The sequence below is a fragment of the Lemur catta genome, chromosome 3, assembly GCF_020740605.2.
Source record: "Lemur catta isolate mLemCat1 chromosome 3, mLemCat1.pri, whole genome shotgun sequence".
Taxonomy (NCBI): Eukaryota; Metazoa; Chordata; class Mammalia; order Primates; family Lemuridae; genus Lemur; species Lemur catta.
The window spans coordinates 70,987,979-71,002,463 of record NC_059130.1 but is presented as its reverse complement, the minus strand read 5'-3'; the positions used below and the strand labels follow the sequence as shown (position 1 = coordinate 71,002,463).

General features: G+C 35.0%; 1 protein-coding gene across 1 annotated transcript in view; it reads right to left on the bottom strand.

Moving 5' to 3' along the window:
- Window positions 1-14,485, bottom strand: part of NEGR1 (neuronal growth regulator 1) — an 817,382-nt gene that overhangs the window by 464,673 nt on the left and 338,224 nt on the right. The gene's annotated exons all lie outside the window — the stretch shown is intronic.

Genomic DNA, 14,485 nt, shown 5'->3' with positions numbered 1-14,485 from the left:
TTCCAGGAGTTTTTACTAGGTCAGAAGCTTCAAGGGTAAATTTATGTTACCTTGAAAAATACATGTACTTTTTCTGTTAAAAATGCTCTTTTTAAAAAAGAGTATGGCATACTGTACCTAAAAAATTGAGTTTTCTACTTTGTGTTGTTATCCTGACTTTCATTCTTGGTTACCCAAACACCAATTCACTAATATACTCAAAACTTGACTCACTTCACTTCATTCCATTGTTTTCTTGGAACAGATTGTATAACAGGCAAAGTTTGTAGGTCAAGTTTATCAATTAAAATCCATAGCAATGAAGTATCTATTAAGCCAGTGTAACTGACTCTCATGTGGCTTAATCCACATGAAATGGTTCCAGATGGAATGATTTTGATAAAAATTGGCAGTATGATCAGAGTTCAACAAAACAAAAATATTACTGGTTATATTATTACTTTAAAAGTACAGTGCTCACGTTCATCAATTAAACATCTCTACATCCCTCCTTGCATTTCTACAATATCCACACTCTTTCTCAGACCTTCCTTGCAGGGTGTACAAACATAATAGTTTTCCAACTGGATTTTCTTTCTCAAGCCCTCATATCATGATTTTGTTCCACCCAAATAGAAAATCTGTTATGTCGCTTCCATCCGCTGCCCATAATTGAACCCAAGCTGATCCAAAAAGATGAAGATAGAATCACCAATATACCAAGGTTTGTTATCCTAGATAGTTGGAGAGGATAGCTTCATAATAATACTAGACATTGTTGAACACAATGATTTCATAAATTCATCAGTTAAACAACAGTGTATTTTTTTGGATAAATTGTTGACTGATGTTGCCAAGTTCTCCATTGGTTAACCTTCTTTTCTGTCTTCCTAATACAAAAAGGTCTTAACCTGTTTTAGTGTCAGAAACTTTGAGAATGGGATAAAAACTAGTTACTGTTCCCAGAGGAAAAATACCGAAGTATCAAATTTAGCATGTACTTTCATAGATTTTGTGGTTAAATAATCCTTTAATTTCAAGTCAAGTCTTCTTGTTTTGGCCAAGAAACATCCATTATTTAAGGGTAAAATTGTTCTTCAGTAAGCAAACAACAACAACCAAAAGTAATCCCATACCAGCCGAGAAAGCCTATGTCAGAGTTTGAGAAAGTTGTTATTTAAAAATCTCAAACCTGTTTTGTCAATCATGTAATATTTCACCATTTCCTTATATATGTAACACTGTGTTTCAACCATTATTAGCTGCAGAGGTGGTGGAGCTGGATGGATGACTTTAAAATTTCCATAGGATGACACTCATAACTGCTGCTTCCCCTGGAAGCTTCTTAATCTGGGGGCACTCCAACCATGGCTCCCCAGGGGTCCCTGCTTAAGCTCTCTGCAGCTGTTCCTCCCCACATTGAATGGCTCCAGTCAGCAGTCAAGCCCAGCAATTACAGCCTCCTACAGCTGCTCCCCAAGAGTCTCCATTGCTCCCTATTGCTTCTCACATGCTCAGACAAACCTCCAACGCATTGCATTTTCATCTCCCAGTAGCTGCACATTTCAGTAACCCTTTGTCAGCACAACTTCTAAAAGATGTCTTGTGACAAAGCTCTGATTGAGCCATTCCTCCAATCTGAAGAGCTTGTCCTGTTCCTACCCCTTCCCCCAACCCTCATTCTACTTTATGGAACAAGACAATGTGGCATCATTCTTCTAATTGCTTTTGCAGCACTTGCTGAGAGTTGAAGTAGCTCCTCATTCAGCTCTAAATGATATACTATTATATACAGTCAGAGTAACTTCCAAACAATTTACTATAGCTAACCATCACTTCCTGCCTTGTAATTAAACCTCAAGCCTACCAAATACTTCACCCCCAAAGTTGGGTATGATCCTCCAGAGAAAGATAACTGGTTTCTTATGTACCCTGCATATACATCTATCCTAGTCCCTATCTAACTTCAGTTTACTCATTTGACTCCAAGTCAATATCCCTCAGCTGACAGGTAAATTCCTTGAAAGGAAAGGCTCATTTTTATGGGCATATCTTTCTTTTCCAATACCTACAACAATGCTTAGTGTAAGCCAAATGCTCAAAGAATGTGCCTAGGTTGCATTAGAGTTATTGTCCAAACTCAGTTTACTGGTTTCCTGGAGAAGAGTTCCACATTGCTCTTCACTAGTTTCTCCAGAAGGCACAAGTAAAGCTGTAAAAATCAGGGCCCAGAGTCCTGCTAGACAGATCATAGCTTCCGGGGTAAATATGCAACCACAGTTCTATAGCCTCTATGAAGGTTATTTTTCTTAAAGTTGCAGTCTGTGTGGATAACGAAAGACTACCATTTCCACTCATGCTATTGTGTATTTGTAGCTCTAATATTCATTAAAGATGCAACTGAAATGTTAATGATAATTGCACCCAAAAAGCTAATAAAGAGAAGCCCAAGGCTCATATAAATGCCAGCATTTAATAATTATGCATACTTTTAGCTTTCTCCCCAATTTATCTTACTTTCTGATAATTAGTTTAGTAAATCTGAGATCTCAACATATGTGGAATTAATTTTAAAATTTGTTTTTAAATTTGCTTTATATACTCAAGAATGAGATATATTTTTTTCTACACGGTAAAGCAGTAATTATCATTATATAAAATGGTTACCTATGTAGAGGATAGAGCTTGAAAATATGCTTTTTTGGGAATATTTATAAGTAGGAAACACTTGAAATTTTAGGGAAAAGATCAGTATCACTCAGGATCCAGTCAGGAAAATAGAAACCAATCTAAGTACAGTTGACCCTTGAACAATATGGGTTTAAACTCCGTGGGTCCTCTAATAACCTGATTTTTTCCTCCTCTGCCACCCCTGGGGCAGCAAGAACAACTCCTCCCCTTCCTCGTCCTCTGCAGCCTACTCAACATGAAGATGACAAGGATGATGACCTTTATGATGATCCACTTCCACTTAATGAACAGTAAATATATTTTCTCTTACACTTTTCTTAATGACATTTTATTTTCCCTGATTACTTTATTGTCAAAATACAGTATATAATACATATAATGTACAAAATATGTGTTAATTGACTGTTATTAGTAAGGCTTCTGGTCATTAGCAGACTATTAGTAGTTAAGTTTTGGGTGAGTGAAACTTATGCGCAGATTTCCAACTGCATAGGGGTCCTCACCTCCCACCCCTATGTTGTTCAAGGGTCAACTGTATTTCTAAAAAAAAAAAAGGAAGGTCTAATACATGGAATTGTTTACACATGTGATGAAAAGCTAAGACATCAAAGCATGTGAATGAGAGCAACTCAGAGACCAGTAAAAGCAAAAAGATACTAATGTTCCCTGCAAGCAGCTATTATTGCCAGAGCCCACAGGCCAAGATTGTTCATTAGCAGCTAGGTTCACAGTCATTCATTCTATCATTCATTAAATATTTACTTCAGCTCCAATTATATGCCAGCCCCTATTCCAGTCACAGGGAACAGGGCAGGAAGTAGATATGATCCATGCTTTCATAGAAATTGTCACAGCCTGCCATGCATTGGAAAATTAAAGTATGGGACTTCCCAGTGTGAGCTGTGCCAACAGGAGGATGAGCTGAAGCCAGAGCCAAGGAAGAGATGGGCCTTGCAGGAGACACTCACTGCCTGTGGCAATAAGAGAAAAGAAAATAGCTTAACTTCTCCCTTCCTCCTGTATTCAATGGCTTTCTTGCCAGAGTCTCCCACTGGGGGAATCCTGCCAGAAACCAGAAAACATAGCAGGCCAGGAACACACCCATGGGAATAATACAGAGCGTAGCTAGAGAAGCACAAAGAATGGCTTTGAGATCAAATAGGCAAAAATTACTGCACAATATCTTTTCTTTAATTTTAGGTAGTGATTAGCTTTTTTAAAAATGTATAATTATTTCCAATTATTCTAGCTTAAAACCTTAACATTGATATAAGTTTATTACATCTTTTTCACATAGAATTTCTCCATGAGAAGGAAGAATAATTAATTTTATTAATATTTTACAGGCTAATCTTATTGTCCATATTTTTAAAGAAAAAGTCACTTGGAGTTAATGAGAGGAATATCAATTATATCCTAATTCAAAAAGAAAAGAGGAAAGGACTCACCTGTACACCATGAGCTCTTTGGAAAAAGAAAGATTAAAACATGTATTGAATACCTACTCTGAATCAGACATTTTGAGAAATATCTTACATATCTAATTATTTTTAAAATTTTTACAGCAAGCCAGAGAGTTGGGCATTATTTTTACTTCTCAGAGGATAAAAGTATATGTAAAGAGATGAAGACATTTAACCAAGTTTATAAATATCAAAGCTGAATGTCACTTGAGGTCAATCTAATGCCTAGCCCACACTATAACACTTTAGGTAAACACTGATCTAACTAGTTTCAAAAGGAGAAATAGCCCAAACTATTACTAAATGAGAAAAAAAAAATACAGAAGAATTTTCTCCAATCATTGGCAGAATTATATCCCTAAGGAACTTCACTCATTTGTTCTATCATTAATTATATATTTATTTCAGCCACAATTATATGCCAGCCCCTGTTCTAGTCACTAAGGGTAGGGCAGGGAGATATTTTCATGGAGACTATCATAATCTGCCACACTTTGGAAAATTAAAGCATCTGTCTATCTTTTCTACTAGATTAGTGGCTCTCAACCTGGGGTGATTTTTATCCCAGCATACATTTGAGTGTCACAGTCAGGGAATGCTATTGGTGTCTAATATTTTGGGGCCAGTGATGCTTCTAAACATCCTACACTACAGGAGACATTACCTCACTTCCAATATGTGTGTACACACACACACACACACACACACTCATACATACAATATAGTCTCAAATGTCAATAGTACTGAGGTTGAGAAACTTGTTCTAGATGAATATGGAGGTATCTTTATCTTTGAGTGTATGCGTGCATGTGTGTGGGGAGTGTATTAGTTTTCGTCTTTGCTGCCGTAACAAATTATTGCAAACTTAGTGGCTTAAAACAACACACACGTATTATCTTGCATGTCTTTAGGCTAGGTGTCCAATATACATCTCACTCAGCTAAACTCAGGGGTTGGCAGGGCTGAGTTCCCTTCTGAAGTCGCCAGAGGAAAATTTGTTTCCTTGACTTTTCCAGCTTCTAGAGACTGAGCATATTCCTTGGCTCACATTACCCTTCCTCTATCTTTAAAGCAACAATGGTCTGTATAGTCCTTTTTAACAGCACATCAATCTGACCTCCTTCTGCAGTCACATCTTCTTCTGACTCTTATTTGCCTCCCTCTTCCGCTTTTAAGGACCCTTGTGATTTCATTGGGATAATGACAATAATAACCCTGTTGTGGATAATCCAAGATAATAATCCTGATTTAAGATCAGGTTACATTCTTCTAACATATTGACTGGTTCTGGAGATGAGGATGTAGTCATGTTTGGAGATTATTATTCTGCTTACTACAAGGAGGAATGAATGCATGTGCAACTTAGTACATGCACATAGTATGTATTGAATTACAGTGGGACTTCACAAGTCTTTATGCACTTAAACTGAATTCCTCCTGGATCCCTTTTTAAAACGGGCCATCTTAAAATGAAAGAGTCCTAAGGAGAAAGAATACTAATACATATGTCTTGCTTACTCTGTACTGATAAAAAGCTCTGAAATCTATCCCTCATCAAGTCTCTAATATCCCGTTGTGAAAAGTGTGCATCCAACCACTTGCTCAAATCAAAACCTGAAAGAATTAGCGAAACACCTGAAAGAAAATATTAAATGTGTAATTCTTAGCCCTTTTAAAATGTTAACATCTTGCTTGGGTTTGGCATTTAGAAACTCTTGGCTATAATCTTTGTATCTAACTCTGTTCTATATAAAGTATATTTTTTCTCAACATTGCTAGGAGAAAAATATTTTGTTTTATAAAATACTGGTATCTCATTTATTATTTTTTACTACAACATGCATTCACTATTTTGCATTTGTGAAAACATGGGGATTAGCAGAAGATAAGGAAGTTATGACCTAAAAAGAAAATAAGCAACCTAAGTCATGAATGCCTAACTAATCCTTTTAATTTAAATTTTTTCCTGTTATGTCAGCATTCCTGGTGTTATGTCCTAAAGATAGCATCAACACATTAAGTCACAGCTTAAACAAAATGATTGGCATGAAGCCAAAGAGAAAGGTGTGTGTGTGTGTGTGTGTGTGTGTGTGTGTGTGTGTGTGTGTGTGTGTATACACAATCTATAAAACCCTATTGAGTCCCTAACATTTGTCAGGCACTATCCTGATTGTTTGAGAGTCAAAAAGGATTAAGATCCAGTAGTTATCCTCAGGGAACTCAACTGGGATCTTACATGTAATCCATGGATAGATTAAGGGGGGTAGTGAGCCTGTGTTCATGCAAAGAAGTAGGCAAAATGCTAAGGGTATGTATATTTTTCTAGAGACAGGGTCTACAGATTTCATCAGATTTTCTAATGGATTCATGACCACAAACTGTTTAGAACTACTGGTCTAGATGCAAACCTACTAATGTGGGTTAGAAAGCCAATGGCTTAGTGAAGGTGCATGTCCTATCTTTCCTGAGTCTCTCCTACAGCTCTTGCTAGATTACTAACCCGAAGATGATGAACGGATGGGAGGCAAAGTAATATGGGACAAAGACACATTGAGAGGGACATAGGGTAACTTTCATTCTATTAATACAAACAAACTCTGTCACCAGTCTTAAATGCCCATTTTCCTCTTGGTACGACATGTGATTAATCTTTATTCTTCTGCTATAAACCATAAGATAAACAACATCATTAGCAGATTCAAATTTTCTTCTGTGCAAAATTTTATCTTTGCCCCAAATAAAGGTTACAAGGGGTATGCCATTTAGAATGTAGCTAATGAAAACAGCAAATCCTAATTGTCTCTGTAGTAATATCTTAATTATAAACATGGTTTGGAAAATAAAACAGAAAAGTTATTTCATAGATCAAATCCCGTTACAGTTACTGCCAAGAAGATAAGTTCTTTCACCATACTGAGATTTTATTTGCAGTGTTTGTCAAATAAATGGGCCAGCTAGAGGTCGGTAATCTTTTATTTATAGAGAGATTTTCATAGTGATAGTGTACATTGCACTGGGATTTGATGTGTATTACTTACACAGTTATTTTCTTTGTTTTTTAAGAAAAAAATATTCTCCAAGACAGACAACAAACATAACCATTCTGCAATAGATATACAAAACAATACTAAGACTTACTACCAAAAAAATGAAAATATGATCAGCCTGAGCTTTAAAACCCGTATGAAACTCTGTACTTCAGGAAATATAATAAATATCATAATCATTAAAGGGACTTTAAAGAGCAACAAATCTTGCTTAAAAAATAATTACTTTATTTTCAAATTGTACTTTGGATTGTATGTTATCAAAACCAGAAATATTGTTCTACTCAGTCTCAAAGTGAATAATATATAGTGTTCCTCTTCTTTCTTATGTATCTCATTTCCAGATATCCTTTTATTTAATACTTGACAATGTGATTCAAAATGTAAAACTTAAATTAGGGCAACATTGCTCCTCATTAACACGTACCACAAACTATACACTTATTTGATTTTTTCCCCTCTCCTGTCATCCCCTCAAGATATTATCCAACTCATGAGTAGATCCAAGGCACTGAAGAACTTTCCTTGCTGGCACAATTCCCTAATTTAGCAAAGATGCTTATTTAAATCCTGATGTTCCCTCTTGCTGTTACCAATTCACAAAGTTCCTTCTATAAGAAAAGGGGTAACTCTTTACATGGAATCCAACAATGTGCAATATTTGTCAATATTAGTTTTCTTATTCTGCCTTACCTGTCTCTTATACACAAATAACAGCATATCGAAAGCTTATAAGAAAACGCCACCAATTTATTCATTACCTTTACATATAGTAAGAAATACATTACGGATTTTAGCATAGTTTTGATCTATAATGTTGTCTAATATCAGATCTTCTATTAGGCAAAATATAAAACTTCATGTACCAATTTTTAATTAGGAAAATATCACTACACTTATAGAGAAATTTTTTGGAAGAAAAATACTATTTATTGAAATCTACCTTCTCTTTTCATTACTTTTCTTTATTTCAATTGCAGAAAAATAATGGTCAGTAATCCTGTTTTTAAGATCATATAATAAAAAAGAAAGAACTTTTAGAATAAAATAAAAGTGTGTATTCTGGAGAAGGTTCAGTATTCAAATGAAAATTTCTGTAAAAATTAGCTCCTTTAACCTTATTTTTTATGGACTATGGTAGCCAAACCAATAACCTTAATCAATGTCAACATACTCACAGAAGGGAGGTAATGATTTCTTAGAATCTGGCCTGATACAACTTGCCATGTAAGGATAGCAATTCTAGCAAGACTGGGTTATGTGAAAAGAAAACTAAAAATGTCCACCGGAAAAAAATGCATTAATTTTTTAGTTGTTACATAATATTTCATTGCCCCAAAGAGTTTACCCCACATAAGCACAGATGAATGGCCCTGAGTTTCTCTTGAAGGTATATTTAGGGAAATACTCTTGCTGAAGTTCAGATTACAAACGACACCTAAAAGACTTATAATATTTTTCCAAAATTTTCCAAATTAGGCATTATTGTTCTAAACTGTTTAGATATCAGACTTTTATCTCTCCAGACCTCAACAATACTACTTAATTATTTTACCATGTTAAATATTTCCTACTAGATAAAACACCTGGAGAATATAATGATAGTCCTGTATGAGCCATATCTTCTAAAGTGCTAATAAGTTCCCATCTTCATAAATTGCAAATCTTGTCATTTCAAATCAAAAGAAATAGAAAAATACGGTGTTTTCAGGCATGGTTCCATCATTGTTACCACTATGCTATTGTGGGGAAAATCTGTAAGGACCAATGCAACTGTGTTTGTATCATTTATTGAACTTAATTGGTCTTTATCTCTGTTTTCAGTATTCAGGTACTGATTAGTCTGTGTGGGCTCAATTTAATTTAGGTCCCATTGGACCTAAACCATAACTTGAATGGGGAAAGCAAAGAATGATTTATGGTAGAACAGGTAGAAATTCCCTGCAGAGGGAATGAGGATGAGTATATATACTCTTATCCATGTAACTTTTATCTTAAATATTTGAGAGCACTTTTAAGTGATTTTTAGACAGTAAATAATAAATATTTTCTTACAACCAGATAACATGTATGTATTGTCACATGTATTATATTCTAAGAAATTTATCTCTGTTACTAGTTAGTGATATAAAAAAAGATATAGATCATGTTCCAAAAACCAAGGACATTTGGGAGACTGTCTTCCTAGTTTTTATTGGTAGTAACTCCATCAACAAGTAACCTTTTTCTCTTCTCTGAGATTATATTTTGTAACTATTTTATCTTGTAGGTATACCAGGAAGTTAAATTCCTCAGAGCTAAAAGTTCTTTGGGTGAGGTAATGATACATATCAAACTATAATGCCATTTTTATTTCAGGTGGTTTACTGTTTCCATGATAAAATTACTAAAAGCATGCGTTTTGGCTGTTTGTATATTTCTTTGTGTTTGAGAGCATGTCCAAAATTGGATTCCTATGTATAATCTTAATCTCCCCAGCAGGTATAAATAGAAACTGAATAAAACAGAATGCAAGCCAGGGTGAGGGTCTTGTCCTGAGCCATCATTGCATTAAGGCAATGACCATTTTGACATTTGTAGGCTCTGTAAAACTTTTCAAAGTGTTGATAATTTTTCTTCAGTTTCATTTTGTGACATTAAAATGTTGAAATGTTCACTGTTGCAGAACAATGACTTGAATTTTCTAATGTATGTGATGTTTTAACATACTTTTGACCATTATGGCTTTTTCCCTCTTTGAGTCTTTTGGAGAAGGCAGGCTCATGTCCTGTGAAGCTGTTTATGCCCAGAAGCTTAGCCTGAAACCGAGTGTGGTGTCCTTCTCTTCTGATGTGTACCCTGTCAGGGCTTTAATATTAATAAAAAGAATGTTAACATTAGATTAAGATGTGCTGGTCTTTAAAGAATATGGCGTTATGCTTGTGGTCACACAGAATAATTGCTCTCCAGATACCCACTGGTAAGTATAACTTTGAAGTATCTGTACTTGAATTTCTATTCAAAGACCCATGGAGAGAAATAATATTTGTTGGAGGTTTGTCTAGGAAGAATAGGTTCTAAAATTTATTCATAGATTAAGGTGATAATCAAAAAGCTATCTCCTTGTTATCGGACTGGCATCTTGTTCAATTTTTTTTTAATTTCTTTTTTTTTTTTTACTTCCCTGTACTTCAGGTTATATTGAAGGGTGTTATAAGGAAAAACCTTATGAATGAGTGCTGTGTATACTGTACAGTTACTGTGGAGATGTTTCTTACATCGTACAGTGACTCTAAGATAGATCCAAGTAGAAATGCTTCTTCATTCTGAGTAACAGGATTAGGGTACTGAGAAAAATAAGTTTTAACCTATGGACCATGAAATGAATAACTGATCCTGTTTCTGTATTGGCTGCAAGAAATCCCAGAACTATATTTTTTTACCAGGCTCTGAAAGTATATAGAAATCACGACACAGATTTTATGAGCTAACCTCACCTCTGACTGCGTTCTACTCTTCCCTTCTTTATCTTTTGCCTTCTATTCCTCCTATTTATCTTGGTGTACTGAATACTTCTTTGTAAGCCACTTTAAATCCCTTCCAACATAAAACAGAATGTTTATAATAAATGGTGTTTGAATGTATTTTGTCTTTCCACTTTGCAAAAGCTTTCTCAAAACAATGACTAAGACAGAGACAAGGATCTGACATTGTCATAGTTTAGAATCTTTGGGAAGCAGACTCTGAAACAAGATGGAGTTTAGAGTTCAGGATGTTATATTTATTATGGTGTACCTTTTTCATCAACCTCTGGGAAAGGAAAAGGAGGGACAGGATTGAAAAGAGCAAGAAGCTGAGCTGCAGTGAAGGCTGGACAATGGTCTTGGCTGCCCACTGGAGCTGATGACCTAACACGGCCCATTGGAGTTATCTCACATTGGGCTGAAGGGGAAGGGTGTTTATACCCCCTGCCTCAATCAGTCACTGGATATCAGCTGCCTTTGACCTTGGGCAAGGTCAATCTCTGTAGCTGAGGCTATCCCCAGAAGAGCTGGCCACTGAATGCTGTCTGCTGAATACACTCCCAGCAGCTAGACAATCAAGCCTATCTTGAAAAGGGGTGTGTAGCACCCCATCTGTCACAAATACTCTGGGTGAGTCAGGTACCCTTAGGAAATTACAATACCCTGGGGAAGTCAAATATACTTCAGAAGTTATTTTGGATACAGAGTTATGTGCTAGTCAAATCTCTTTCTACTCTGCCTGGAAAAAAACTAGAGTATACCTCCCTGAAAGAGTATGAGTTGAGTGATAAACATTTCATATGTACTTATTTAATACACAATATCTATGAGTGGCTAATTTGTGATATACACAACCTAGACTTTAGACATTATGTAGAACTCAAAGTGGGAATGATTTTTCTTAGTCCATTTTATGTAGCTAGAATTGAATACCACAGATTGGGTAATTTATAATGAAATAAAATTATTTGGCTCACAGTTCTGGAGGCTGAGAAGTCCGAGAGCATGGCACTGGCATCTGGTGAGGACCTTTGTGTTGCATAATCCCATGGCAGAAGATGGAAGGGCAAGATAGGCCAAAGCAAGACAGCAAGAGGCAGCCAAACTTACTTTTATAACAAGCCTACTCTCACAATAACTAATAACCCACTCTCATGACACTGACATTAATCTATTCATGAGGGCAGAGCCCTCGTGACTTAATCACAGCTTATTAAGCCCCACTTCCCAATACTGTTGTATTATGTTTCTAATACATAAAATTTGGGGGACGCATTCAAACCATAGAACCATTCCAGTGATATATTGGAGTGAGCAGCATTTACATTTCATGATTCCTATTATTACAGTGGTGTAATAGAGAGCTCTGGCTTCATAACAAGTCTTTCAACCTCATACATTTTTATACTTATGAACAAGGAAGATTGCTCTTAGTAAATGTTGAACCACAGAATTTGAAACACTGAGTAATTAGGAATTTGATTTATCGGCACCATATTATATATAGGTAATGAAAAAATTTATTTTCTTACATAGTCTATTAGCCAATTTCCACCCCTTTAAAGCCAAACTCCAATTTATCACATTCTTAAAATTTCATGAGTATGTCAATTGTTCAGCTCAGTTGGTGAAAGAAAAATATCAAGAGAAATAAAATGTACTTGTGGAATAAATACTAGCAGAAGCTGTGTGTAAAAATTATATTGTATATGTGGCCAGGTGCGGTGGCTCACACCTATAATCCTAGCACTCTGGGAGGCCAAGGCAGGAGGATCACTTGAGGTCAGGAGTTAGAGACTAGCCTGGGCAAGGATGAGGCTCCATCTGTTACTACTAAAAATAGAAAAAAAATTGATTGGTGTGGTGGTCAGCACCTGTAGTCCCAGCTGCTTGGGAGGCTGAAGTAGGAGGATTGCTTGAGCCCAGGAGTTTGAGGTTACAGTGACCTAAGATGATGCCACTGAACTGTAGCTGGAGTGACAGAGCGAATCTCTGTCGCAAAAAAAAAAAAAAAAAAAAAAAAAAAAAAATTGCACGTATGTGCTCAATATGAGGTATAGAATATTTTTCCATTTTAAACTTAAATACTTTTTTTTAAGTCAAAAGGAAATAATCTTACTAGGTTTTTTTGTTTTTGCTTTTGTTTGTTTCTGTCATCTGTTTCGGTTTTGGACTAGCATGGGGCTTAATGATCTTCTTAGCTGAATCCATATGCTTCAACACTATCCAGACACACCTGAGCATCAAACAATCTCACAAATTTAGAGACTGAAAAGATGTACAAATCAGTTTATTTCTGTTCACTGAGAGGAAATGTAGCTTAAGTGGGGTTGACTTATGACATTTATTTAATTCTTAAATTGACTGACAGGCCTATTAATGTATTCCCTGAACTTTATTAATGTAATTAGAAAACTGCCCACATGTCAATCAACTTCTGATAAGTAATTATGTTCATAAATACTGTAAAATTATTAGCTTTTAATTTGACCGAATCACATGCTTTCAAAATAGCAAACATAGATTTTCTTTTTTTTTACTAATAGAATGATTATTTTATTTTTTATTGACGCATACTAGATATATATATATATTTTGGGGAGACGTGATAATTCGAGACACTCATATGATCAAATTAGGGTAATTGGGATATCCATTATCTTAGTATTTATTTTTTCTTTATGCTAGGAACATTAGAATTATTCTCTTCTAGCTATTTTGAAATGTACAATAGATTAAGATTAATTATAGTCACCCTACTGATCTACTGAACACCAGCTCCTATTTCTTCTAAGTGTTTATTTGTAGCCATTTTCTAGAGAAACAAAATATTATACTGAAAAATCGTTCAACATATGCATTACTAACAGTTCAAAAGTTCATCATCATATGGTCAGCAAAAAAGAATACCACAGTAAGGCATGTAAGAGTTTTTAAAATGTGACCAATATTAAATAATCTATATAATATAAAGTTATAAGGAAATCCTATAAGAATTAAACATGTGCCCAGGCAGGGATTATCTATCCACGGTCTGGTTTAAAAATATAGGCTTAACAAGGAACAAGAGAGAGTAGAAAAAGGAGAAGGGGATATATTTATTATTCAGAAATATATCATTTAAACCTACAAGTTTAAAACTTACAAGCAAAATGTCTATATCTTAATGACTTGAATATATTATTGTCCAAGTACACTTTTTCTCACATAATAAAAATCTTCTATAGTCTTTCAGCCAGAAACTCAAGTCAAAGGGCACAGAACTGAACAAGAGAACAGGATTAGGCCTGAATAATACAAGAAATGTGTTTTTGTCTTATAATCTCATGTCAGATTTGAAACTTGACAAACTTCTACCCTCTGGAGTCCCTGTATAATCTCTGAATAAAGATGGAGTCTTATGAAAACTTTATTGTATTCTCATTTGCTACTTTCAAATAATAAACATCATCATGGTCTTCAATAATCTGTAATAAGAAAAACCATTGAAGAAATTCATTGAATTATTTTTTCAATGTATACTTTCCTCTTTAAAGTTAATTGTTTAATTAAGAAGTTTAACCTTATCATGAAGTTAAAATAGTTACTGTACTAACTAACAATTGAAGCTGTGTTTGAATTCAGGTTTACCTTTATGTAACGAAATAAAGCTCACTGTTAATAAAGTTATAGATTAGCAATCTTTTCTAGACTTCAGCCATGTACCTAAATTAATTTTTAGGCTTGACTTATTGAAGGGTAAATTCAGAGATAGTACAATTAACTTGCTCACTCAACTTTCCTGTTAGGAATAAAACATGCA